This window comes from Schistocerca americana, chromosome 7 (genome assembly GCF_021461395.2).
Source record: "Schistocerca americana isolate TAMUIC-IGC-003095 chromosome 7, iqSchAmer2.1, whole genome shotgun sequence".
Lineage (NCBI taxonomy): Eukaryota > Metazoa > Arthropoda > Insecta > Orthoptera > Acrididae > Schistocerca > Schistocerca americana.
The window spans coordinates 114,551,704-114,579,177 of NC_060125.1; positions in this window are offsets into that span (position 1 = coordinate 114,551,704).

Consider the following 27,474-nt stretch of genomic DNA (forward strand, 5'->3'; position numbering starts at 1 on the left):
GGTAAGGAATGAGGAGGTTCTACGCAGAATCGGAGACGAAAGGAATATGTGGAAAACACTGATAAGGAGAAGGAACAGGATGATGGGACATCTGCTAAGACATGAGGGAATGACTTCCATGGTACTAGAGGGAGCTGTAGAGGGCAAAAACTGTAGAGGAAGACAGAGATTGGAATACGTCAAGCAAATAATTGAGGACGTAGGTTGCAAGTGCTACTCTGAGATGAAGAGGTTAGCACAGGAATGGAATTCGTGGCAAGCCGCATCAAACCAGTCAGTAGACTGATGACCAAAAAAAAAGACGACAGACGAAAATTATCTTCCAGAAACCTACTCAACAAACTTTTAGGAACTTGTATTAGATGAAGACTCTGCAGATATTCATCGTTCTAGGGACTGATGACCTCAGCAGTTAAGTCCCATAGTGCTCAGAGCCATTTGAAGCATTTTGCGATTGCCACAGCGGCACCACCACCAGAAACGGTTGGCGACTGCTTCGCACAACGCGCTGCGGCGCGCTCTTCAAAACAGCATTTTTTTTACCACGGCTCAAACATTCTTTGTTTGCTGTCAAATGACTGGAAAGCTGAACAGAGCTGTCAGCTTTAGAAAAACACTCTTTGTTTATTCTGAGGTAAACAAATAGCTTGATACTTCTGACGTCACCTGCATCTCTCGAAATACTTGTTGTTGTCAGTCAGGGTACAGGTGTGGGTGGAGGACGCTAACCTTGCCTTCTTTTCAGGCAGGCTTGGTGTAGGTGTGTGCTGTGGGCGACAAAAATATCTGAGAAACAGATAGAGACCTAATCTAAAAACGTAGTTTCCTTGCCAGCAAGTGGATAGAAAACTGGATGCATCTGCTATCTTTAGGAAAACAACCTTTGTTCATTCTGGGACTGATAGCCTGGTACGCCCAATGCCAGCTACATCCTTGGAAATGTATGCTGTTGTTTTCATAATGGCACAGCTATGGGAGGAAGACGCTCACCTTCGAAAACAAATCTACTGTTTGTGGCAGATGCTCACCAAAACGCGCCCTGACTCCAACGGTATTGTATTGTACATTAGAATCATCTTCCGATTTCCCGCTGACAGTTACGGGCAGGTGTGGTGCAGTCCCCTTTCATCTCAAGCCCCTAGAGCATGGCAGGAGGCAGTAGGCAGTAGGCAGTAGGCAGGTGTGGTAATGTTCCATGAGGCGAGGCAGCTGCAGCAGCCATCATGAATGTGGTCTGGTGCGGGACAGACCGAACCTGCCAAAAGTTAAGGTTACGCGAGGCGGTGTTGTGCAGGAGGCAGGGAAGGGATGAAGCCTGGCACATCACTCGTGCGCTCGCGCCCGCCGGTGCACCACGGAGCGCCTTAATGACTTTGTGATCGCGATATACGAAGCGACGAAGGGACTGGATGTTCAAAAAGATTGTCCCTGTACTACAAAATACAAATTATGTCCTTCTCAGGGCATAATTCAGAGATTTCCTGTACTCTGAATTTTTTCTATTTCTATCACCTATTTCCGTTTTACAAACGATTTCCATCCGTAATTCCCGTTAATATTACGACCTCTGAATTGACAGTTGGATTGTAGAGTGTAAATTCGAAACTGCCTCCAAAATTTAAAATTACAACCAATTGGGTATGTGGGGAAGAGGGAGGTGTGGGATGAGAGGGGAGGATGTGGGGACGGATGTGCAGGCTGAGGAAAACACGTTACTTCATCTGGGAGTGAGTGGGGGTTGGGGTGGATGGGGGTGGGGACGGGCGTGGTTGGGTGTAACTGGTTTAATTAATTTGTATATAATTTGAAATCAATTGGTATTAAAGTGGGGGTCGTATACACATCTCCCTACTACTAATGTCACCTTGTGTCATGTTAACATTTGTTAATTTTTGTATAAAACTGTCAATTGTTCCACTTGTCCGAATTTAAATCGTTTGTTAAGTTTATTTACGTCTTCTTACCGTAATGCCAAGATTGTCTGTTGATGGCTTGGGGAATAAGATTTACAGAAAGCTTTTATTAGACTGTCACTAAATATGTACTGTAAAGATGGTTTGACATTTCTTAAAAAATTACTGAAAAACAAAATACATTTTGTGCCATTGATTTTATCCTTGTTTAACTTTACGAGATGAGTTACAGGCTATATTTGAAGTGCCACATATTGTTTATGCACTTTGTTGAAGTATTATGTTTATTAAAAATAAATATGAATTTGTAAATGACAAATGACAACTGTATGCCTGCCTTTCCAAGTCTTGTCTTTTCATCCTGACCCATGTTCAAGAATCTCACATGATGCAATCCTGTGGAGATCTTTGGCTGAAAAAAAGAACGAAAATATAGATATGAAAGTAATACAAAAATAAAAACCCTTCCAGTAGCCACAGGATCCTTTTCTTATCGTGTTGCATCTCATACTCTGACACACTTTGTAAGACACTGAGGGAAGAAAAATGATGTCTAGATTGTATTATCTGCAACGAAGATATAGAAAAATGAAACAGAATTTTGGAGCTCCACTCAAAGAACTGTGGAGATCTTTGGTTCCATAAATAATTATAAATGTAAACGTCTGCGTTGGTCACAGATTCTGTTATGTCAATTAACATGACTTAGTACTTCGTATGTATGTAATTAATGAGGGAGACATTTTAGAAACATTAAGAGTAATAACTATGTTGCTAGAAAGTTCTGGTTATGACAGAGCTGTGGCTTGTTAACACTACTAATTCTTATATCTAAGTAAATGTTAAACTTAAATGTTATTTAAAATTGTAAGTGCATGTAAGTATCATCTTAATAATACAAAGAGATTCGTATACTCTCAAGCTGATAGGGGATACGAACTGTCAGTGCATGGGACCATCTACTGGATTTTGTGAATCAGAACACTCAGTTCTTCGTTTAGAAAATATCATGCCAATAACTAATTGACTTTTTGTAAATGTGAACTGGAAGAGGGAGGCAATTTGTGGGTGCGTGTATGTGTTCAAATGTGTGGTCCACTGTTAAAAACAGACGATACTATTGAAAATGCTGTGATGTCTATTGTTTGGAATGGAGTGCGCTTGTATATTTGGAGTGTTCTGAGGAAGTCTAGATCGTTGCCTTTAATCTGAATATGATGTCGGCTAGTGATAATTATGTTACGAAATGATGTTTAGTTTCATTAAGGTGGGTGGCTACTGCTAATGTGTTCTTTGAACCTTATCTCATACGATCTACCAGTCTGACTCATATTCAAACAGTGCCATACATTCGATTTTGTATAGATCCATATAGTGTATTGGGTTTATAGTGTTGTTGCTATGAGTAAATTTCTGCATAATATACTAGCAATCTGACTCATGCAAATATTTCGAAGTCAATAATAAACTCTACAAGTGAACAGATGGCCTGGCAGTTAAATTCTTGTTTCTTTATATTGGCATAGTTACTACACATAATTATCCTGACGTGTCACACTGATTACCTACATGTATACAGAATATAAAGTCACGTAAACGAGATATAAAAGGATATATGACCGGCAAAGATACTTACACCCCCGTTTATATAAAATAGAAAATCGGGGAAAAAAAAAGGAAAGGCATGGGTTAAGGCAAGCATTCATGAGAAGTGGTAAATCCGGATTTGGGTCCCGGTCTTGCACAATAATTCAACTTCCGCCGTTGCTTTCCACAATGGTTGGATGTCACGAATTATCATCCATCCCTTCCCTTTCTTTCCCCAGTCTGTATTTCATATAAATGTATGCAACAGCGGTGTCATCATGGGTGATGTCTGTTCCGCCAGACATGACAAACAGTACAGATACCATTCAAATATGTATTTGCATTTGCATTTCTATTCATATTCAATACCAAGCTTGTCGACAATATTTCGAGCCTTGCTCCAAAATCGTGTTATGTTCCGTTAGATATTCTTTGTGCTTATTAGTTTCTAGACGTCATCTTTGTTACTTCACTGTTCACAAAATATGATGGAATACATGATGTAGCACGACAGGAAGCGGAGAAAGTTACCACTGCATATTTTTATTTTACTTTTCCATTTACATTTTCATTCAAAGACCTCCACGATATTATGTCCCAGTACGAAGTAGTGTTTCGGTTTTCTCTACTAGACTGTGCCAATGATGATTCCAAAGTCATAACACAACATATATACTCCATAGTAATCCACAAAATACAACTGACAGCGTAAGTACAAACTTTCGAAACACATTGTGACAATAAATAAACAGTGACAGCTAACAGAAAACTTGTTATTTCATTGGATATCAATAAGAATCACCGTAAAGCGTAACCAAAAATGTTTACGTTTACTGCTAATGTTAAAAAATATCGGTCCATTATCATCACTGAGGGGACGCGAAAGATCAGAATGTTTCAAAAATAAGGTTGAATATACAGTTAGTTAAATTTATAGTGGCAATTACCAGATATGGCTACTTTCTCTGTATTGTTTAAAGGTGAAAGTGAGGAGGTAAATTTTGGGAGTGTAAAAACAGAAATGGTAGACGATGAGGTGTCGTATGATTCTGATATAGTAGCCATATGTAAGTGTAACACTTAGAACATAGACTTAGGGACAATAAAGATGCGAGTGGTGGATGTCGAGGTGCCACGATTATAGTATTAGCGATGCTACTGTGGTACATGATATGGAAAGTTAAAGTGTGGATTCCCTCTCAGCGTAATGATCTGCCAAAAAAGAAGATAATGATAAGGAGGCAGAATTACGTACGCTGATGAAGCACATTTTGGCAAGTAGGCATCAGACTCAAAAATAACTTGTGAAAACAATCAAAGAAGACACGTTTAAAAAAATGGGGATGGTGTTATTCAACAGAAGCTACCCAGTCTCAGAAAAGCTTGCAAAACAAATTAAGGTATTCAAAAAAGTAGGTAAGTTCAAGAGATCCTCAAAAATATAGATATGTTCAACAGATACAAATATGTACAAACCATATGTGAAGATCTCGCTACATACTTTCAGAAGTTTAATGAAAGCATACGAAAGCAAGCTAAACAATTGGATCTTGTGACAGCTTAAGGCCAAGATAAGCAATGTGGACGAGAATATACACGCATCAAAAAAGTTATGCATCACCGAGAGTTTCGGAACCTGTACAGGAAATTGGAAGAGAGACCAACATAAAAATCATTTCCGCCTTTTTTAATTGCTCATGAAAACCACACATTGTCTGTTGTACCACCATTCAGTGAGACTTTCAGAGGTGGTGTTGCAGATTGCTGTACACAGCGGTACCTCTAATACCTAATAGCATGTCCTCTTGTATTGATGATGAATGCCTGTATTCGTCGTGGCATACTGTCCACAAGTCCATCAAGGCACTGTTGGTCCAGATTGTTCCACTCCTCAACGGCGCTTCGGCGTGGATCCCTCAGAGTGGTTGTGGGTCACGTCGTCCATAAAGAGCCCCTTTCGATCTATCACAGGCTTTCGATCTATCACAGGCATGTTCGACAGGGTTCATGTCTGGAGAACATGCTGGCCACTCTACCCGAGCTATGTCGTTATACTGAAGGAAGTCATTCACAAGATGTGCACGATGGGGTGCGAATTGTCGGCCATGAAGACAAATTCCTCGCCAATATGCTGCCGATATGATTGTACTATCTGTAGGAGGATGGCATTCATTCACGTATCGTACAGCCGTTATGGTGCCTTCTATGACCACCAGCGGCGTACGTTGGCCCCACATAATGCCAACCCACAACAGCAGGGAACATCCACCTTGCTGCACTCGCTCGACAGTGTCTAAGGCGTTCAGACTGACCGGGTTGTCTCCAAACACGTCTCCGACGATTGTCTGGTTGAACGCAAATGCGACACTCATCGCTGAAGAGAACGTGATGCCAATCCTGTGGGGCCCATCTGATCCGCGTTGCATGGTGTCGTGGTTGCAAAGATGGACCTCGTCATGGACATCAGGAGTGAAGTTGCGCATCATGCAGCCTATTGGGCACAGTTTGAGTCGTAACAGGACGTCCTGTAGGTGCACGAAAAGCATTACTCAACAAGATGGTGTTGCTGTCAGGGTTCCTCCGAGACACAATCCGTAGGTAGCTGTCATCCATTGCAGTAGTAGCCATTGGGTGGCCTGAGCGAGGCGTGTCATCGACAGTTCCTGTCTCTCTGTATCTCCTCCATGTCCGAACAACATCGCTTTGGTTCACTCCGAGACGCCTGGACACTTCCCTTGTTGACAGTCCTTCCTGGCACAAAGTAACAGTGAGGACGCGATCGAACCGCGGTATTTACCGTCTAGGCATCGTTGAACTACAGACAACACGAGCCGTGTACCTCCTTCCTGGTGGAGTGACTGGAACTGATCAGCTGTCGGATCCCCTCCGTCTAACAAGAGCTGCTCATGAATGGTTGTTTGCATCTTTGGGCGTGTTGTGGATTGGCAAGACAGCCAACCCTCTATGAGGAAGCCGAAAGGCACGCGTTTAAGCTCACGCAGGCTGGCGTGAGGTCTGGAACAGGACAAGGAATTGAGACTAGCAAAAAACTTACGTATCTTCTGGAATACTTAACTTTTATCCATAATTGGTGAACATCGCTCTTGACGGTACATGTTTTACAGCATCAATAGTAACTGGTAATGGCGCCTTGCTAGGTCGTAGCAAAAGACGTAGCTGAAGGCTATGCTAACTATCGTCTCGGCAAATGAAAGCGTAATTTGTCAGTGAACCATCGCTAGCAAAGTCGCCTGTACAACTGGGGCGAGTGCTAGGAAGCGTCTCTACACCTGCCATGTGGCGGCGCTCGGTCTGCAATCACTGATAGTGGCGACACGCGGGTCCGACGTATACTAACGGACCGCGGCCGATTTAAAGGTTACCACCTACCAAGTGTGGTGTCTGGCGGTGACACCACAGGGAGGGTGTAGTGACATCTCTGAACAGTCAAAGCCAATGCGTCTATGATACAATATTCACAGTCAAAGTGTATCCTCAGGAGTTTGGGAACCGGGGTGGTGCAAGACTTTTATTTGATGTTTGAATAAAGAATATAGGTTGGCTGACAACACGTGTCGATCGGGAAACGGAAGATTTGCAACCGACGATTTATGGAGGTAACATAACAGATAAGCACTGTGAAATCAAACGTGAGCGATTAAATTGATTCTAGTACTAAATAGTTGACGCATAAGGATGAGGCTGTTTCTCACAGTGGCACTCAACAATTACATACCTGCAGTGCTTGGTAATGTGTAATAACGTGGGGTCAGTGAAACAAGAAATTAAGTCAACAATTAGAAAGTGATGTAAAATTTTGGCAACACAGAAATTGTGTAGTTTGTTGTGGTCTTCAGTCCTGAGACTGGTTTGATGCAGCTCTCCATGCTACTCTATTCTGTGCAAGCTGCTTCATCTCCCAGTACTTACTGCAACCTACATCCTTCTGAATCTGCTTAGTGTATTCATCTCTTGGTCTCCCGCTACGATTTTTACCCTCCACGCTGCCCTCCAATACTAAATTTGTAATCCCTTGATGCCTCAGAACGTGTCCTACCAACCGGTCCCTTCTCCTCGTCAAGTTGTGCCACAAAATCCTCTTCTCAATTCTATTCAGTACCCCCTGGCTAGTTATGTGATCTACCCATCTAATCTTCAGCATTCTTCTGTAGCACCACATTTCGAAAGCTTCTATTCTCTTTTTGTCTGAACTATTTACCGGCCATGTTTCACTTCCATACATGGCTACACACCATACAAATACTTTCAGAAACGACTTCCTGACACTTAAATCTATACTCGATGTTAACAAATTTCTCTTCTTCAGAAACGCTTTCCTTTCCATCGCCAGTCTACATTTTATATCCTCTCTACTTCGACCATCATCAGTTAGTTTGCTCCCCAAATAGCAAAATTCCTTTACTACTTTAAGTGTCTCATTTCCTAATCTAATTCCCTCAGCATCACCTGACTTTATTCGACTACATTCCGTTATCCTCGTTTTACTTTTGTTGATGTTCATCTTATATCCTCCTTTCAAGACACTGTCCATCCCATTCAACTGCTCTTCCAAGTCCTTTGCTGTCACTGATAGAATTACAATGTCATCATCATCATCATCATCTTGGACAGTTTCCAGCCACTGACTGGGTCTGTCGGGAACACAAGCCTCTCCATCGTGTTCTGTCTTTCCACCATTCCTCCTCTTCCAACTTCGTCCAGTTCTCTCCTCTTCTCGTCACACATTCCTTCACTCCCTTCACCCATCTATCTCTTGGTCATCCTCTGGGCCTCTTCCCCTCCAGTTGCAGATCAAACATCCTCTTTGGAATTCTTACCTCATCCATTCTCTTCATGTATCCATACCACTGCAGTCTTGATTTTTCTATCCTGTCCTGTACTGGATCCTCCTTTAGTCTTTCCCTCACATACACATTTCGCAATCTGTCTCGTCTTGTTACACTCAACCTGCTCCTCTGGAACGTCATTTCACTAGCCTGTATTCTACTTTTGTCGCTTTTGTGCATTACCCATGTCTCACTTCCGTATGCCAATATGGGGACAAAGTAGGTTCGGTATATAATTCCCTTGGATTTCTGTGGCACCTCCTTGCTCCAAATAAGCCCCCTAATGCATTTGTAGAACTGCCCTGCTTTTCTGCACATTTCATTTATTTCCATTGCGTTTCCCCCCTTACTTTCAATCATGCTTCCCAGGTACTTGAAGTTCTCTACCACTTGTAGTTTTTCCCCTCCACAAGTTATATCCACATTTGGCCTATTCTTCTTCCTTGTTGTGACAATTATTTCACTTTTCTTTGCAGAGAAATGCATTCCATATTGTGCTGCCGTTGCCTCCCATACATCTAACTGCTCTTGCACGTCCTTCTCGCAATTTCCCCATAACATCAGGTCATCGGCAAAAAGCACTGCTTTCATTTTATGATCTCCAATTGCATCTGATACTTGCTGTAGGATTTCATCCATAACAGTAATAAACAATAAAGGCGAAAGTGCACTTCCCTGTCGCAGCCCATTTTCCAGCTTGAACCATGCAGTACGTTCCCTCCCCACTTTCACACAACTCTCACTTCCCTCATACATTTTTCTGACTTTTCGTGTTATCTCTTCATCTATCCCTTTTGCGTTCAGCACATCCCAGAGCTTGTCGCTACAGATATTGTCATACACCTTCTCAATATCTAAAAAGGCCATGATTGAGTCCTTCCCGTACTCATAGTGCCTTTCCTGCAGTTGCCTTACCGCAAATATGAGGTCCGTTGTTGATCTTCCCGGTCTGAAACCATATTGCTCCTCTTGCAGTCTACTTTCAATACTGCTTCTTATTCTCTTCTCCAGGATCTTTTCATAGATTTTTCCACAGTGGCATAGCAGGGTGATTCCTCTGTAGTTCTCACATCTCCTTTTATCCCCTTTCTTGAAGATCAGGACTATTAATTCCTTTCTTCCAATCCTCAGGAATTCTGTTCTCCTTCCACACCACCCTCAGCACTCTGTATAGCCACTGGGTTCCTACTTCTCCTGCTGCTCGTATCATATCCACTGTCACTTCGTCCCAACCTGGTGCCTTGCCCCCTTTCATCCTCTTTATGGCTTCTTCCACTTCATTCCAAGTTAGATCATCAATTTCCCCACTATTATAATCGTCTGCTGCCTTAGGCACTCGAACGCTGTTAGTTACCCGCTTGGCGGCATTCAACAGATCTTCAAAGTACTCCTTCCAAATCTTTTTGAGCTCATGCATTTCCTCCACAACTCTTCCATTATTATCCATGATCCTCAGGCACTCGCTTCTGTCGTTCCTCTTATTTCTTAACATGGTGTAAAGTACTTTTTTGTTCCCTTCACTGTCCTCTTCTAACATCCTTGTCCATTTATCCATCCACTTCTTCTTCTCCGCCCTTACTATGGTCTGTGCCGCTTTCTTGCTTTCCTTATATTTTACCCTAGCTTCCTCTGTTCGGGTCTGAAACCATTCTCTGAAGGCTTTGTTCTTTCGAAGTACTGCCTCTTTACATATGTTGTTCCACCATGGGGTTTCCTTACTTCTCCTCTTTGTGCTAGTTCTTCCGCACACAGTCTCAGCTGCCTCAACTAGAGCCCTCTTAAAATCTCCCCATTCTTCTTCCACTGTTCTCTGATCTTCCTTTGGCAGCATCTTCCTGATCAGTGTCTGGTACGGGGTCCTCCGTTCATCCTCTTTCAGCATCCATGTCTTCAACCTTTTCTCCTGTATATCTGTTGCCCTCCTATCTTTTTTCTCTCTCAGGGTGGCTACCAACAGACGATGGTCACTGTCTAAGTCCTCAGATGGAATGACCTTAACGTCTGTGAGGCTGCTCATCATCTGCCTATCCACTAGTACGTAGTCTACTACTGAAGTTTGGGACCAGTCTCCACTGTACCAAGTTATTTTGTGGCTACTTCTCTTCTTGTACCAGGAATTTGCGATCGCCAGCCCATTCCTCTTGCAGAATTCCAGCAACAATTTTCCTTCTCTATTTCGGTTCCCCCAGCCCTCTGGTCCCATTATCTCCTCGAATCCTTCTAACTTCCCAGTTAGAGTCCTTACGCTTAAGGTGCCCAGTCGTAAACCATCTCGTAATCCTTTTCCATTGCTTGGTCGGTTTCCTTTAAATCCGTTCCGTGATCCGAGGCATGTTCCCTTTTTAAAAGCAATGTCATCGGCGAACCTTAAAGCTTTTATTTCTTGTCCATGGATTTTAATACCTACTCCGAACTTTTTTGTTTCCTTTACTGCTTGCTCAATATACAGACTGAATAGCATCGGGGAGAGGCTACAACCCTGTCTCACTCCCTTCCCAACCACTACTTCCCTCTTATGCCCCTCGACTCTTATAACTGCCATCTGGTTTCTGTACAAATTGTAAATAGCCTTTCGCTCCCTGTATTTTACCACTGCCACCTTTACAATTTGAAAGAGTATTCCAGTCAACATTGTCAAAAGCTTTCTCTAAGTCTAAAAGTGCTAGAAACGTAGGTTTGCCTTTCCTTAATCTTTCATATAAGATAAGTCGTACGGTCAGTATTGCCTCACGTGTTCCAGCATTTCTACGGAATCCAAACTGAACTTCCCCGAGGTCGGCCTCTACCAGTTTTTCAATTCGTCTGTAAATAATTGGCGTTAGTATTTTGCGGCTGTGACATATTAAACAGATAGTTCGGTAATTTTCACATCTGTCAACACCTGCTTTCTTTGGGATTGGAATTATTATATTCTTCTTGACGTCTGAGGGTATTTCGCCTGTCTCATACATCTTGCTCACCAGACTGGCTCTCCCAAGGCCGTCAGTAGTTCTAATGGAATGTTGTCTACTCCCGGGCCCTTGTTTCGACTCAGGTCTTTCAGTGCTCTGTCAAACTCTTCACGCAGTATCGTATCTCCCGTTTCATCTTCATCTACATCCTATTTCATTTCCATTGTACTGTTCTCAAGTACATCGCCCTTGTATAGACCCTCTATATACTCCTTCCACCTTTCTGCTTTCCCTTCTTTGTTTAGTACTGGGTTTTCATCTGAGCTCTTGATATTCATACAAGTGGTTCTCTTTTCTCCAAAGGTCTGTTTATTTTCCTGTAGGTAGCATGTATCTTACCCCTAGTGATATGCGCCTCTACATCCTTACCTTTGTCCTCCAGAAATCCCCGCTTAGCCATTTTGCACTTCCTGTCGATCTCATTTTTGAGACGTTTGTATTCCATTTCGCATGCTTCATTTACTGCACTTTTATATTTTCTCCTTTCGTCAATTAAATTCAGTATTTCTTCTCTTACCTAAGGATTTCTACCAGCCCTCGTCTTTTTACCTACTTGATCCTCTGCTGCCTTCACTACTTGGTCCCTCAGAGTTACCCATTCTTCTTCTACTGTGTCTCGCGCCCGTCATCCTTCGTAATTTAGTATGTAGATTGTTGCCGACTTACTTGGCGGGCCTTAATAAAAATGATATTTCATTCAATTTTGATTTACAATTAAATGCTTTCGTGAAGTTCTCCTTTTTAACAATATTGATCTTCAGTATTAACTATTTTTTACGTTAATGAACGTTAGGCTCACTGAATCTTAAAGCGTGAATATTTAAGTTGAACAACGGAATAAACTTTTCATATTAATTTTCTCGGCTAGTCAGTTCACTTTAAAGCAAAAAAAATCTTTAGTTATTAATTACAATCGCGGCCCACACACGCCCGAGAGTATTTCTTCTTACCTCCGTTAACCATTGCATTGTAGTCAGAGTCTTGGCTCTGGCTCTCGGCTGTGGCTTTAAGAACCTTAAACCTACGTATTTTCTGCAACGTCGGGCGGCTGTGGAGAAAAATGTATATTATGTTAATAGCGGGCGAGTTTTTCGCTTCCGCTAAATTTTATAAGTTAATATCGCCACGTAATGTCGTCGTTGGCTGCGTCGGCCGCTGCGATTGTTAAACTGTAAATTACTCGAATGCCGGTTAATTCAAAGGAAGGCGGACATGAAATCGGGATCATCTCTTACAAATTAAAAGTGAACAATAATATTAAATCAATATATTATTTGCTTAATTAGTACAATTATGCTTACATTTGCCAGGACTCGCAAGATGTCCGTCTACACACAATCAAGGAGAAGAAGTGAAGACGGCTAAAAAATTAACAAAAGGCGTATCTTGCCATCTCTTTGGATCATTTTGCTATATTTCTTTGCCCTCGAAACTTACACAGAGAAATTATTATAATACGGAGAAAAATTTATGTTCGCCTGAGCGGCTAGTGTCTACTTATTATTCAAATTTTAAATGTCTCTTCTATATAAATATCGTTTTTTAAGTCTCTTCGTAATATAGCACTGTGGACGCTATATGCGTTTCTTTCCCCCATTCCTGTCAATTGTTCCCTTATGTTCTCCCTGAAACTCTGTACAACATCTGGTTTAGTCAGTGTATCCAGGTCCCATCTCATGTAATTGGTCGTGCTTTATGTGGATTAAGAGAAGGTGTTGAAAGATTTGACGTCAGTGATGAAGAAAAAGGAGAGACTATTACCCGTTTATAGAATATGTCGAAAGAGGAAACCAATTCTGCATAAAAACACGAAAGGCGGGATTTCACAAAATTTTTAAAAAAAAAAGATTGTATATAAAGATTCAGATTTGCAGCATCGTTACACAGACGCAAAGAACGTTGTGATCACAAAGCCTAAAAAGAATCACACGATAAATTAACGCACATGAAACATACACTGAAGCCTGCAAAAGACTGCTGTCGAAAACAAGAAAGGACGGCCAGACAAAGAAATGTCTGGTCATAAAATTTCATCTCGTGTTCCTTAAATCTTTCTGTATCACTCGAAATGCTGTTAGTCTGTGTGCACACTGTAAACTAAGGTTAGGTTTGCAGTTCTTGATGCAAAGGTGTAACGCATCTACTACAATCCCATTAAAGTTACTTGATAGTTGAATTCCGTCACTTGGTACTACAGTGCGGCGGTTCACCTCGCAAATGCTCTTTGATAATGTGTAACGTGCAGCAGTGTCGGAAGCGGCCACTGCGAGGTTATGACGGAAACTGGAGATGCTCCATAGACAGCTGATTTTTAAGTGACCAGAGACTGGATTGCAGCAGGCGAAGAGCTTTTTAGCCCTTAATGTAAACTCATGTCCTAATATAGCCTCAACCTCGTGATGTGCCATGTATCCAAGAAAACTGTGATCAGCAATCTGCAGCAGAATTAAAATTGTGATCATTTTGTTCATGGCGTTTAAAGCTAGCGTGTACGAGCAAACTCAAGATAGAAAAATTTCACAATATGTTTCCTTGCACAGTCATCTTCTGCAAAAGAATATCTGTTTTAGCGGTAAAATTATACTGTAATTTCTCGCTGTCGCTTGGTTACCTGGAACAATCGTCATGCTGGATACACGTGAAGCCGCTTTACCAACCGAGGAGTAGCCCTGGTTGGCAATTGGTTGCAGATTATAGGTGGCACAAGCAGACTGCAAATGAAACCAAATATTGATAGGAAGAAAAATAGGATCAAATAAAAAGTCAGTACGACGTTAAAGAAAAGGCGACAAAGTATTAGAAATAAGAAATTAGATTTAAACCAAATAATTGAATAAAACTAATAATCAAAGCTATTTGATTATATTTAGAAAAATTATGATTTACTGTATTTGTCGATATTCAAACCTTCGCCCTTATCATGGTAACGAAATACCAAATACGAGGGCCAGGCCCAGGATCCGGGATCCAAACACATCACGAAATAAAGGCAGACAAGAATTTAGAAACGTTAACTAATTGCTGTAACGTTGATCGCTCTGATCGAACGAAACCAGTTCCATCGCGTAAAGTATCAACTATCAAGTCATTTTAACCGGACTAGATTCCATGTAAATTGTAAACCTGAATACTTATTTATAGTGTTCGGTCCCTGCGATGACTGTGTCGTGCAACGTTGAGCATAACTGGTGTTAGATTTATTTGGTCCGGAGATAAGGTTTGGCTTAAATCTAATGATTGGAAAAGACAACAAGTAGTTTCAGTTATCAAGAAGGGTCGTCGAGCAGATGCGCAAAACTATAGGCCTATATCTCTGACATCGATCTGTTGTATAAGTTTAGAACATGTTTTTTGCTCGCGTATCATGTCATTTCTGGAAACCCAGAATCTACTCTGTAGGAATCAACATGGATTCAGGAAACAGCTACCGCGTGACACCCTACTCGCTTTATTTGTTCATGAGACCCAGATGATAGTAGATACAGGGTCCCAGGTAGATGCCAATTTCGTTGACTTCCGGAAGGCGTTAGATACACTTCCGCACTGTCACCTGATAAAGTAAGAACCTACGGAATATCAGACCAGCTGTGTGGCTGCATTGAAGAGTTTTTAGCAAACAGAACACAGCAGTTGTTCTCAGTGGAGAGACGTCTGCAGAGAAAGTAACCTCTGGCGTGCCACAGGGGAGTGTTATGGGACCATTGCTTTTCACAATATATATAAATGACCTGGTAGATAGTGTCGGAAGTTCCATGCGGCATTTCGCGGATGATGCTGTAGGATACAGAGAGGTTGCAGCATTAGAAAATTGCAGCGAAATGCAGGAAGATCTGCAGCGGTCAGGTACTTGGTGAAGGGAGTGGCAACTGACCCTTAACATAGACAAATGTAATGTACTGCGAATACATAGAAAGAAGGATCCTTTATTGTATGATCATATGACAGCGGAACAAACACTGATTGCAGTTACTTCTTTAAAATATCTGGGAGTATGCGTACGGAACGATTTGAAGTGGAATGATCATATGAAATTAATTGTTGGTAGGGCGGGTGCCCGGTTGAGATTCATTGTGAGAGTCCTTACGAAATGTAGTCCATCAACAAAGGAGGTGGCTTACAAAACACTCGTTCGACATATACTTGAGTATTGCTCATCAGTGTCGGATCCGTACCAGGTCGGGTTGACAGAGGAGATAAAGGAGATCCAAAGAAGAGCGGTGTATTTCGTCACAGGGTTATTTGCTAACCGTGATAGCGTTACGAAGATGTTTAGCAAACTCAAGTGGCAGACTCTGCAAGAGAGGCACTCTGCATCGCGGTTTAGCTTGCTGTCCAGGTTTCGAGAGGGTGCGTTTCTGGATGAGGTATCGAACATATTGATTCCACCTACTTATACCTCCCGAGGAGATCACGAATGTAAAATTAGAGAGATTCAAGCCCGCACGGAGGCTTTCCGGCAGTCGTTCTTCCCGCGAACCATACGCGACTGGAACAGGAAAGGAAGGTAATGACAGCGACACGTAAAGTGCCCTCCGCCACACACGTTGGGTGGCTTGCGGAGTATAAATGTAGATGCAGAAAGCTCGTTATTTCAGGTTCCGTATAATTCTACATATGTGGTGATGGCTACAGATGCTCAGACTTCAATTTTATTTGTGAAAATGTGTAGTAGGTAAATTTCTGACATGATGCCAACTGTTTGTCAGATTCTTTTCGTGGTTCTAGGATTCCCATGGCTGCAACGCGCAATTAAGCGCTGGAAGAGACTGAAGCCCTAATGTGGATGCTTCTGCAGGTGCCGCCATGTTGCTTAGCGATGCAGTCAGGAGGAGCCCCTCCCCCCTTTCCCCCTGCAAATGACGTGAAAGTGTGTCGAGGGCGTTTCTCTCTTCATTTTCTTTCTATACCGAGCGCTGCTGAACTAGTTATGTGTCCTTGCTTGTGCCGTAATGTATCGAACGTTAGACTCTCAAAAATTTCTTTATAGATAAACAGAGTGCATACAGAATCATTGTGACATTTGATTGAAGTGTATGTTTGATCTATGTTAAATTAAGAAACTGCGCTGGTAGCATTGTAAATCACATAACAATTTTGTTTCTAGACTTTTTTTGCACATTTAGACTTTTAGACGTAGTGCTGTGAAAAAGTATTCATTTTGTACCAGCCGAGTTTCTCTTCAAGTTTACAATGCCACTTCATTATGAATCGTGACATTTATCATATTTTCTTGTAATTCTTTGTTGTATTACTTGGCTCCATTGGAGGGCCATAGTTAGGAGCAGTTTTCTGTACAACAGTGTGTAAACCATTGTCTGGATTCCTCGCTGAAGAGTAGCACTTGTATTTGGAATGAGTCGCTGAATGAATTCATATTGTCAGTTAAAGTGGCAGACCATACCAAACGACATTTGTGGCATATTTTTTCTTATGGGTTATCCCCACCCTCCCCCGCTTCACTCTAACTGCCACACCACACTCCACAGTACTGAGCTTTTCTACTTTCTAAATTCCTCGCAAATTGATAACATGTTTATGGGCGAATATGAACTATTTATACGACCACTGAGATCGATAGTCACACTGGCGCCGTTAGCATCACTTTTGTTTTGGCGGCAAATCATTGGTGGTTGACGCTAAGATATGTAGAGTGGAGAGTCACTAGATACATTACTTAATAGTGAAGGTGGTTCATGCAATAAATAATGAGAAACGGAGTCACATATTATATGAAGTCATGTCCCTCATACATATCCTGCGCCGGTACACGGAGCTGCTGCATTAATTATCGTACCCATGAGTAGGAGTTTGCTGAACTGGAATGGTTGACTGTGTTCGTGAACTCAAGAAATGTATAGTATACAGTGGGTAAACAGTAGTGAAGTGAACTGTTACCAACATGCTAAAGTCCTGTTGGACACGTTATTAGATTATTTGCTTATGTAATACCCTCCAGCACCCACTGTAGAAATCTGTGTGTTTAGCAAATATTTCAGCCTGGTTGCAGTGCAGAATTGCGGGGCTAGAAGCGAGTTCCAACTGGGTACTGGAGATGACTGGGCAGGCATCTTGCTCTTAAAACAGGTCTCCCCACACTAGGTTCCTTACGAAATTACCTGTGTTCACTGGATAAATACTATACAAATTGACGGAGGAAATAAGTTTTTTCTCACACCACAAGTAATAATTAATACAATTATGATATAAAATGTAGTCAAGAGTAAATCTGGGAATCAAATGTTTATTGCTGGTATTATCATCTACAACAATTTAGTCCTGTATATGGAAAGGGAGAGGGTCCAAAAGCGTGTGTTAATTTGGTTGATTCATTAAATTGTACTTGTATGGTACAAGTGGGAAGGCTTCAGTTGGTACCCACGAACATAAATTAAATTACTCAACGGGTTAATGAAAAACTACATACGAAAATGTTATGATTTGTCAAGGTATATGTCAATCTACATGTCGTATGTTACACCTAGAATCTTGGGAAGCAATAACTTGAGAATGTTTTCCACTACAATGAAGAATTGAACATACAGACAAATCCCTTACAGAAGATTTATTTGGAATAAATTTTAAAAGATACCCCAAGATGTCTCATTAATATGAAAATTGTGTGTTGTGTATGTGGCAGATGGATACTTAGATGCCGGTAAGTAGATTCAAATGTACGTATCTATCTTCTGTTCTCTCTTGCTTGCAAGGTTTCAGCTGTGCATAGTTTATGATCTTTTACTGGTTGTCTTACTTTGTGCTGGCCTTTTGATGACTAACACGTTGCAGGGTGTAATAGACTGGGAGTTGACTGACCCTGCCTATCTGCAACCATCGATTTATGGTAACTTAATGAAAAGACGATGTCATTCCTCTGCATCCTTAGAACGAGGAGACTGCACACACAATGTGAATGTAAAATGTTGTCTGCTTCAACCTCTTTTATGTTACTAGATAGAACACTAATTTGTACTACACGCAAATGGTTGATGTTACTTGCGTCATGTCAAAATGTACTGTTGTTGTAGCCTCCCAAGCAAAAGAAAAGATTCGCGTAACGAGTAATAACTGAAATGATCGTCCTAACTTGGGTCGTGATGAAGTCGTGACAACTACACCGTAGCACTGGGTCCCAGGGAGCGTGCTGACTGCTTCTGGGTTGCTTACTAGAGCCATGCGGCGCGGTGCAGAGGCAGCTGGAGCTCCAACAGGTGGTCCGCCGCAGGCTACAGGCGGCACTGCCTGGAGCGAAGCTGTGAGCCCAGCTGCCAGCTGTCCGGGTCACCGCGGCTTGAGGCTGGTTCTCACCAGAGAGTTTCTTTTTTTTTTTTTTGGGGGGGGGGGGGGTTTAATGGCGCTCAACTACTGAGGTCATTAGCGCCCAGTCACAATTGTTAGAGCACATAGAAGCTAGTAAAACTCAAGGGGGGGGGGGAGGGGGGGACACCAGAAAGTTCTTACAAAGATGCAGATAAAATAAGTGAAAGAGTTAGATGTTTTTGGACAATCCAGTCAAAGTAATGAAACGAAGAACACGAGCAGCTGCTCGAGCGTCATCAGCTAAAATATCCCGTAAAGTAGATGGCAGAGACAGGACAACACGAGATTGACTAAAACGGGGACACGACAATAAAACATGCCGCACTGGTAATGCATGACCACAAGGGCACTGCGGGGCTGGGTCACCGGAGAGCAGGTAGCGATGGCTAAACTGGCAATGCCCAATCCGCAACCTGGTCAGAAGGACCTCTTCTCGCCAAGATGGTCGGGAGGAGGCTGTCCAAGCAGTTGGGAACGGTTTTACTGCCCGGAGCTTGTTTCCTTGAAGTGGTGACCAAGTATCCCACCACAACGACACAAGCCTCTTACAAACAGCCCCACTAACGTCACATGACAGGACACAATGTGAGGCTGGCCGAGGCGGGAGGACTGCAGCCTTGGCTGCAGCATCAGCAGCCTCATTCCCAGGCACTCCTACATGGCCGGGAACCCACAGAAAGCTGACAGGAGAGCCATCTGCAGCAAGAGAATGGAGGGACTGCTGGATCCGTTGCACCAAGGGATGGACCAGATATGGAACTCCAAGGCTCTGAAGAGCACTGAGTAAATCAGATCAGAGTACATACGATGAATGGCGGTGGCGGCGGGCATACTGAACGGCCTGATGTAGAGCAAAAAGCTCGGCCGTAAAGCTGGAACATTGGTCGAGGAGCCGGTATTTAAAGGCGACGGCCCCGACGACAAAGGCACAGCCGACACCATCGTCAGTTTTGGAGCCATCAGTGTAAATAAAGGTGTGACTGGCAACTCGCGCACGAAGATCGACAAACCGTGAGCAATACACTGCAGCCGGAGTACCCTCCTTTGGGAGCGAGCTGAGGTCGAGATAAATATGAACCAGAGCCTGGAGCCAAGGTGGTGTCGGGCTCTCACCCTCTCTGAAGGTGGTAGGGAGGGCAAAATCCAATTGTCGAAGCAGGCGACGAAAGCGGACTCCAGGGGGCAGCAGGGCAGACACATACAACCCATACTGATGGTCGAGAGAATCGGCGAAGAAGGACTGATAAGAGGGGTGGTCGGGCTTTGACGACAGCCGGCAGGCATACCGACAAAGCAGTATGTCGCGCCGGTAGGTCAATGGTAATTCGGCAGCTTCAGCATAAAGACTCTCGACGGGACTAGTGTAGAATGCTCCGGTCGCAAGTCGTAACCCCCTATGGTGGATGGAGTTGAGACGGCGTAAGAGGGATGGCTGAGCAGACGAATAGACAAGGCTCCCATAATCCAGCTTTGTTCGAACTATGGACCGATACAAGCGAAGCAGGACAGTGCGATCCGCTCCCCAAGATGAACCACTAAGAACTCTGAGGACATTAAGGGAACGTGTACAACGAGCAGCCAAATAAGAGACGTACAGAGACCAACAAAGTTTCCTGTCCAGTGTGAGCCCTAGAAACTTAGCTGTTTCCACGAAGGGGAGAACAACGTGACGGAGATGTAAGTATGGCGGAAGGAACGCTTTATATCGCCAAAAGTTGAAGCAAACCGTCTTCTCTTCAGAGAACCGGAAGCCATTTGCCACACTCCATGAGTATAGGCTGTCTAGACAACGCTGAAGGCAGCGCTCCAGGAGGCATGTTCTCTGTGCACTGCAGTAGATTGTGAAGTCATCGACAAAAAGAGAACCCGAGACATTAGGTGGAATGCAATCCATAATTGGATTGATCGCTATGGCAAAAAGGGCTAAGCTCAAGACGGAGCCCTGAGGCACTCCGTTCTCCTGGGGGAAGACGTCGGACAATACGGAACCCACACGTACCCTAAACTTTCGATCTGTTAAAAATGAATCATAAAAAGGGGCAGGCGACCGCGTAGACCCCACCTGTGCATAGTGCGGAGGATACCTCCTCTCCAACAGGTATCGTAAGCCTTCTCCAAATCGAAGAACACGGCTACCATTTGGCGCTTTCGCAAAAAGTTGTTCGTGATGAATGTCGACAAGGTCACAAGGTGGTCAACAGCGGAGCGGCGGTGACGAAAGCCGCATTGAACATTGGTAAGTAGCCATCGAGATTCAAGAATCCAAACTAACCGAGCGTTAACCATGCTCTCCATCACCTTACAGACACTGCTTGTAGGAGAAATGGGGCGGAGAAAGGTGTGCCAGAATCTGAACGTGAATGGCATCTGGTCCCGGAGCAGAGGACCGGGACAGTGCAAGTGCACGTTCGAGTTCCCGCGTAGTACAGGGTGCATTATAATTTTCCAGATTCAGCGGGTGGAAGGAAGGTCGCCGAGCCTCTTCTGCCTCTTTCCTGGGAAGGAAGGCAGGGCGGTAATGGGTGGAGTTTGAAACCTCCGCGAAAAAGCGGCCGAAGGCGTTGGAGACATCCACAGGATCAACAAGGACCTCATTACCTGATGTCTGGCCAGGTACTGAGGAGTGGGCCTTAATGCCCGACAGCCGGCGCAGGCCACCCCAGACGACAGAAGAGGGAGTAAAAACGTTAAAGGAGCTGGTGAAAGAGGCCCAACAAGCTTTTTTGCTGTCTTTGATGACTTTACGGCATTGCGCTCGGAGTCGTTTGTATCCAATACAATTCGCCAACGTAGGATGGCGGGGAAAGGTGCGTAAAGCACGTCGTCGAGCACGGATAGCGTCTCTGCAAGCCTCATTCCACCACGCGACGGAAACGCGACGTGAAGAAGAGGTAGTACGAGGAATGGAACGTTCGGCAGCATTGATGATAACATCCGTGAGATATTCGACCTGACTGTCACAACTGAGAAAATCGTGGTCCGGAAAGGTAGCCAGGGAGGAGTAAAGTCCCCAGTCAGCCTTCGGTATGTTCCAGCTCGAAGGACGTGGGGATGGGGTGTGGTGCAGGAGACGAACGACACAGGGGAAGTGGTCGCTCGAATCGGTGTCAGAAAGGACATACCACTCGAACCGACGGGCAAGAGTGGTAGAACAGATCGAGATTTCCAAGTGGGAGTAGGCATGAGTAGAGTCCGAGAGGAATGTTGGGGCACCAGTATTGAGGCAAACAAGATTGAGATGGTTGACGACATCCACCAAGAGGAAGCCTCTCTGACAGGATGCAGGAGAGCCCCAAAGGGGATGATGGGCATTGAAGTCGCCAAACAATAAAAACGGCGGAGGAAGCTGAACAATCAGGTGCATCATATCAGCCCGACTAACTGCGGATGACGAGGGAGTGTAGACGGTACAAACAGAAAAAGTAAAGGCAAAAAGAGTAATACAGACAGCTATTGCTTGGAGTGGGGTGGTCAATGGGATGGGATGGTAATAGACATCGTCCCAAACGAGCAACATGACCCCACCATGAGCTGGAATACTGTCCGCAGGGGTGAGGTCAGACCGCTCCGAGGTGTAGTGGGTAAAAGCAATACGGTCAATTGGGCGCTACTTGGTTTCCTGGAGACCAAGGACGAGCAGACAGTGCAGGCAGAGGAGCAGTTGTAATTCCTCCCGATTAGATCGAATACCATTTATGCTCCAATGTAACAAAGCCATCGCTACTCAGAAAAAAGGGGGAACGAAACGGGTGAAGAGCGGGTCACCTCGACGGCCGCGGAGGGCCACGTTTCGAGGGAACAACGCTACAACTGGCGGGAGGCGGATCCTGTTCCATCGAGTCGTCACCAGCTGCGGCCGCTTTCCCGTGTTGCGTAGGAAGGGCAGCATCATTCGCCGACGAGAGGCCAGCTGAGCTCCTGGCAGCAGAGCGTCCCGGCAAAACTGAGGACGGTCGGGAGCGACTCACGGATGGAGCGTCAGACGAAACGCGCTGGGGTGGAGAGGGGGATAAAGACTTCTTCTTGGAGGCCTTTTTGGAAATCTGATGAGGCACGGGGATGGTGGGCTGGACCCGAAGAAGGTCCTCACGCGCGGGGCCCATTTTGGAACACCGGACCTCGGAAGCCGAGGTCCGGATCGTTTCCCCGATGGATGCCTGAGAAGAGGATTGCTTCTCAGGCGGCAGAGGGGGAGGAGGAGGAAGGGTGGCCCCTGGGGCAGAGGCCACGAGGGAGGAGGATTTGGAAGGGTGGGATTTGGGAGGCGGAGGCATAGACCTTGGATGGGGTGAGGAGGTGGAGGGGGGACAGGATAGGGGTGAGGATACTGTGGAAGGAGTGGACATGACTGAGGCAAACGAAGTTGTCAACGTCATGGGATGGAGGTGGTCATATTTCTTCCTGGCCTCAGAATAAGAGAGACGATCCAAAGTTTTTAATTCTTGAATCTTCTTCTCCATCTGATTCGCGGGGCAGTCTAAAGATCTAGGCGAGTGGATGCCAGGACAATTGACGCTCCGAGGTGGTGGGGTGTATGTATGTTCCTCGCAAAGAGGACGTCTACAATCGCCACAAAGGGGCTCAGCCTCACACCGTGACGACATGTGCCCAAAGCACAAACTTCGAAAGCAGCGCATAGGAGGCGGGACGTAAGGTTGCACGTCGCAGTGGTGGCACATCACCTTTACCGTCTCCGGGAGAACGTCCCCCTTGAAGGCGAGGATGAAGGCCCCGATGTCGACACGACGGTCTTTGGGGCCGCGCTGGACTCGCCGGACGAAATGCACGCCTCGGCGCTCCTGGTTGGCCCTAAGCTCCTCATCAGATTGCAGCAGGAGGTCCCAATGAAAAATAACCCCCTGCGTCCTATTCAGTGCCAGATGCGGGACAATGGACACTGGTATGTCCCCCAGTCGGTCGCACGCCTGGAGCGCCGCCGATTGTGTGGCGGAGGTGGTCTTTATAAGAACGGACCCCGAATGCATTTTACTGAGAGCCTCGATTTCCCCAAAGATGTCCTCGATGTGCTGGACAAAGAACATGGGCTTGGAGGTGGTGAACGTCCCCCCATCGGTCCGAGAACAGACTAAATAGTGGGGGAAATACTTCGCCCCAAGCCGGCGGGCCTGTCTTTCCTCCCAGGGAGTGGCCAAGGGGGAAAGGGCAGGAGAACCAGAACCAGCGACAGTACCTTTCTTTTTAAAAGACTCGGCCGCAGAGCGGCTCACCAGAGAGTGGCAGCGTGGCGTTCGGCAGTGGCGGCAGCAAGTGTTTTCTGCCGTGACGTGACGGTTCGCAGAATTGGCGTTTCCAGCTGGAAGTGGCAGACGCTAGCGGAAACCAGTGACGGATCTCCACTGAGCTACGGGTGGGAACCCACAAATACGTGTGGGGCATTTGCTTAACTGTACCATAAGTCTAAGTGAAAGAAATACGAAACTGAGTGATCATGTACTAATAATTTATTTTCTTTATGGAATATTCTTTCCATATTTAATTATTCATATTTTTTATTTCAGATTTGATGAATTACAAAAGAAAAAAAAACGGTTGCCTCAGAGCAAAAACTTGCTGTGACTCTCATAACAGCATTCATTACTACAATGTTCAGAACCTAAATGCAGTTTATTGTAACGGTAGTGCATTACCTTTTAGTAGGCATTTATTTATAGCCGAAAATTAGTGAGAGTTGATCCTCTGTATTTGCTGCATTAAGATCACATATCTTCACCATTCTGTGAGTGTTAGTTATTGAATCAATCCGTGAAGTAATATCACACCATTCAACTCCATCTCTAAACTGCCATTAACATTATCATAGGCAAGATAGGCATCAAGCCGACACCCACCCACCACAGTGGTACAGGTCAACATACCTAATAACACCACAGATAATAAACAAATTGAAAGAATATATAATAAAATAAAGGAAATTATTCTGGCAGTTATTGAGACAAAAATTTAAAATGTGACGGAAGACTGGAATTCAGTAGCAGGAATAGGAGTAGGAAGAGGAAACAGTAGGAGAACATTGACTCAGGCGAAGGACTGAAAGGGGGAGGTACATGGTAGAACTTTGCACAGAGCATAACTTAATCATAGTCAACAGTTTGCTTAAGAATCACGAAAGAGGAGTGCATATTTGGAACAGAATTTTCGAAACCCGCTCTTAAACTGTAAGACAGTTCCAGGTGTAGATACAACCGATAATTTTTTTTATTAGAAACGGAACTACTCCAGCTGTACTTAAGATTTTCTATTTACTTGGCTTATGTACAGCTGGAGGAGTTTAATTTTTAACAAAAATTGTACCAGCTGTGTCCCAACACCATCGAATTTAATTATGGATGTACGAAGATAAATTTTTTGGTTATGAACTGCAGATTACAACTAATGAGGTAGAAAAAGTAGAAAATTAAGGAGATGGAATCAGAGTAAAGTACGACCCAGTTAATTTTAAAGGGATAATTAGGCAGGAACGAATCCACTAAAGACGAATGGATACCTTTGAGAGAAGAAGTAGAGAAGGCAGGACAGGTTGCCAACGGGAAAACGGTACAGTAGAAATCCTTGCATAGGAGACTATAAATTGATTTTAATCTCCAAGAGAGGAAAATATAAACATCAAGTGAATGATATAACCCACAGACAACAAGAATGTCTGAAAGACAACATTAGCAGAAAGTTCAAAAACGCAAATCAAGAATGTCTAGGAGATAAAATTCAAGACTCTCTGAACAGCCTTGGATTTTCCTCCTAGCCATTCTTGCTTTGCGATTTTGCACTTTGGAAAAAGTGGATGCTGCTTATGGGCAACGAAATTTAAAAGAAATGGGAAATAAACTTTGGAGCAAATAGAAGAAAATGTACGAATATCAAGAGCCCAGATGCAAGCCATGACAGAAAAAGGCAAGTCTGGAAGGTGGAAATAACATGTAGAGAGATGGCGGAAGGGCTATACAAACCACATGGCAACAATGTAAGGATCCTGTAAGACGCAAATCTTACGATTTATCTTAGTAGACAGAATGAAGGATAAACCTATATTTGTAGCATTTGTAGATTTAAACAAAGCTTTTGACAATCATAGCTGAAATATACTGCTGAATAATTGGTTTGACCACTCCGCCATTTATGGCATTTTCTGTAATACAAGTATTCCTTCACGAACCAACATCCAGTAACTAGTTATCTATTATCTATTACTTTCGAATGCACTGGCAGTTCTCAAACCGTGTGCAAGTCATCAATGGCAAAAATATCGTAATGAAGTTCTCCATATGCTGCCATACGTTTTGTGTGCAGAAATTTTTTTCCTCTGACTTTAAACATCATGTGGCCATACTTCACAAGCGTATTAAAGAATGACCTAACACTATATGAAGCTATTTTAATTACCGTTTGTGTCAGGGAATCAGATTATTTGAAAATTTTGACAACGAAATATCGAATCTACAAGTGGATCATAACAGGTAAAGTAGTAACTATGAAGCTAATTATTATGACTATTTCTTGATGCCATTTGAAAGACTTGGCTCAGTTCGACTGCAACTCTACTATCTTATGTTGCCCTCTCGAGCTTATGGATGTTGAAGGTGATCCCTATTAAAGGAAGTAGTAACACGATATCAAACTAGTTTTAATTACCGTTTGTGTCGTGGAAGCAAAGTAATCGAAAAATAAATACTGAATTTTGGCAACCAAATATCGACTCGACCACCGGCTCGTAGCTGCTAGAGTGGTAACTATGAAGCTAATATTATGACTGGTCCTTCATAAACATTTGAGCTCAGTGTGGCTGCTCATCTGTTATGATGAATTGTCCTCCAGAGCTTATGGATAATGAAGAGAATGCACAGAACGTCACATTTCATACTTTATGGAAAGGTGTTTGGCATAAAGATGCGATCAGTGATGTACAGTCTGTCGATAAAGGAAATTAACATATCATAGGCTATATATCATCACTGTAATGACTACTTTAGCGATGTTGGAAAGAATAATTGGAAAGCTGGTGTTATTACATGTGATTATAAAGTATTCTAAAAGCAGCAAATAAACAATATGTCTTAAGACAGAACGAGATAATTAACAGCAAATTTTTTTACGTCACCATGACAGAAAAATAATAATAAAAGTCACTTTCTTGCTGCAACGTATTTTATGTGCTCCAGACTTGTCTCTCCTTTTACTTACTGTAAAAATAAGACGTGAACTGTTTTATAATCTACAAATATTGCATGTCGAAACGAAAGTTTATGATTCCAAATTCCACAGAAGGTGCGAAACACATCTGGAACAAATGAAATACATTGCAGCAAGAAATAGGCGTTAGTTATTTACAAAACGAAATAATCACTATTAGTAGAGTCTTAGCAATTACATCTTATGACATACTAGCAAATTAGATTCGATTTAAGTTCTGTAATTTTATATAGAATATTGCAAATATTTATCTGTTGAACGTCACTGTAGTTCTCATTAAACATGCAGTTTAATGCCACTTAAAATTTACATCGATCTACTGTAAAAATCCATAGTTACTTCCACATCTCGACACATAAAAAGGTTTCGCTTATTTATTATGCGACAAAATACATGCAATCAACTTTTAAAACAATTTCGATACGTTGGTTAAATTTCATATGTAATAATGCATTTATACCTTCACACACTCAATAAAGATATACAAAACCTAATCAGGATGAATAACGAAAAGAAATTGAGTGTTTTATTCAGCGAAGGTATCAGGCTGTAAGATGAGAAAGGATCGAACTTTTTCACCAAATATTTTCCTTGAAATCAAATAAGTTTTTTATAGTGCCCACTGCGTCCCAGTCTGAGCTTCTGCGAAAGTTT